The following is a 2500-nucleotide window of genomic DNA, read 5'->3' as shown; positions in this document are numbered from 1 at the left end:
AAGAGGGGCTGCCGCGTGGAAAATCGGCAGCGCAGATTTTTCGACGAACATTCGTCAGGGGGGCACGCTGACGAAAAGAGGGGCTGCCGCGTGGAAAATCGGCAGCGCAGATTTTTCGACGAACAGGGGCTGGATGCTGGACCGGCCGGGCCAGGCAGGAAAATTCGTCAGGGGGGCACGCTGACGAAAAGAGGGGCTGCCGCGTGGAAAATCGGCAGCGCAGATTTTTCGACGAACATTCGTCAGGGGGGCACGCTGAGGAAAACAGGGGCTGCCGCGTGGAAAATCGGCAGCGCAGATTTTTCGACGAACATTCGTCAGGGGGGCACGCTGAGGAAAACAGGGGCTGCCGCGTGGAAAATAGGGGCTGGATGCTGGACCGGCCGGGCCAGGCAGGAAAATTCGTCAGGGGGGCACGCTGACGAAAAGAGGGGCTGCCGCGTGGAAAATCGGCAGCGCAGATTTTTCGACGAACAGGGGCTGGACTGGCCGGGCCAGGCAGGAAAATTCGTCAGGGGGGCACGCTGACGAAAACAGGGGCTGCCGCGTGGAAAATCGGCAGCGCAGATTTTTCGACGAACAGGGGCTGGACTGGCCGGGCCAGGCAGGAAAATTCGTCAGGGGGGCACGCTGACGAAAGTAGGCTCGTCGTGGAAAATCAGCAGCGCAGATTTTTCGACGAACAGGGGCTGGACGCTGGACTGGGCCAGGCAGGAAAATTCGTCAGGGGGGCACGCTGACGAAAACAGGGGCTGCCGCGTGGAATGGCAGCCTACACGCAGATGCGAATTCGGCAGCGCACGATGGCTTGAGCAGGTCATGGGTTCGACTTGGCGCGATCTGAAACCTGGACGAGGGACTGTCGACGCTGGACGAGCCAGCGCGGTGGCCTGTCGTGCCCCGTTCAGGGGGGGCCTGCCGCGGAGACAGCCCTCGCGGGCTCGACAGCGCAGGCCAGCGTCCCCGACGTCGCTGGCCGCGGCAGGCGAGCTGCCGGGGTTCCCGCATTCCTACAAGAAAACGTCGTGCTTTCCACATGAAACCAATCCAGTAAAATCAGCCATATTTTTATGAGGCTGCCCACTGAATTTGGGGTCATTCCGGGCCGGTTCCTAGTTTTGCGGATTTACTCGATTTCTAATGGTAGGAAAATTAAAACAAATACTTCCCGACCTCGAAAAATTCTGGGAAAATTAATGAAGGTGGATTGGATTTTTGCCAACCTCTCTGCAAAATTTCAGCTCAAAATACCAAGAAATGAATTTTTTAGAGGGGGGGTGACAGCTGGGACCTAGTAGTGTCTCCCCCTGCCAGAGCTGCAATGACACTTATTGCTCTTTAGGGAGCCACCAGGCCGGCGCCCCTCAAAGACCACACGCGCGCGCGCGCCCGCCCGCGCTGGGCGCTGGGGCGCTGGGGCCTGAGGGCCTGGGGCCCTTGGGGGCCCTTGGGCGCTTGGGCGCGCGCGCGCGGCCCCCGCAGCCATGCCGCGCCGCGCGACGCGCGGACAGCCCCTGCTGGCTTGCTCTCTCGCCCGCGGGGGGGCTGCCTTCGGGCCCTGGCCCCCCGCGTTCTGGCCTGCCCCCTGCGGGGGAGAGGCTAGGCGCTGCAGGGGCCAGCCCGACGTCGCTGGCCGCGGCAGGCGACAGCCCCTGCTGGCTTGCTCTCTCGCCCGCGGGGGGGCTGCCTTCGGGCCCTGGCCCCCCGCGTTCTGGCCTGCCCCCCGCGTGGGAGAGGCTAGGCGCTGCAGGGGCCAGCCCGACGTCGCTGGCCGCGGCAGGCGACAGCCCCTGCTGGCTTGCTCTCTCGCCCGCGGGGGGGCTGCCTTCGGGCCCTGGCCCCCCGCGTTCTGGCCTGCCCCCCGCGTGGGAGAGGCTAGGCGCTGCAGGGGCCAGCCCGACGTCGCTGGCCGCGGCAGGCGAGCCGCCGGGGTTCCCGCATTCCTACAACAAAACGTCGTGCTTTCCACATGAAATCAATCCAGTAAAATCAGCCATATTTTTATGAGGCTGCCCACTGAATTTGGGGTCATTCCGGGCCGGTTCCTATTTTTTCCGATTTCCTCGATTTTTAATGGTAGGAAAATAAAAAAAAATACTTCCCGACCTCGAAAAATTCTGGAAAAATTAATAAAGTTGGATTGGATTTTTGCCAACCTCTGTGCAAAATTTCAGCTCAAAATACCAAGAAATGAATTTTTTAGAGGGGGGGTGACAGCTGGGACCTAGTAGTGTCTCCCCCTGCCAGAGCTTCAATGACACTTATTGCTCTTTAGGGGGGTGCCCCCTGACTGGCCATGGGGCGCGCTGGCCTGGCGCCCATAGGCCTGCCGCGGGGGATATGTGGGCTGTTGCTAAACTCGGACTAAGGTGGGGGGCCTCATGGCCCGAAGTATTGCCGGCATCGATGACCCGTTTTCCGGCCGGCGACGACCCGATTCCGGCCACCGTCTTCGGGACCCGCTCCAAGCCGTCGGGCGCGTTGGGGCTGCTTATCCGCG

The sequence above is a fragment of the Populus nigra genome, chromosome 2 (genome assembly GCF_951802175.1).
Source record: "Populus nigra chromosome 2, ddPopNigr1.1, whole genome shotgun sequence".
NCBI classification, from domain to species: domain Eukaryota; kingdom Viridiplantae; phylum Streptophyta; class Magnoliopsida; order Malpighiales; family Salicaceae; genus Populus; species Populus nigra.
This window is presented reverse-complemented; position numbering follows the sequence as displayed.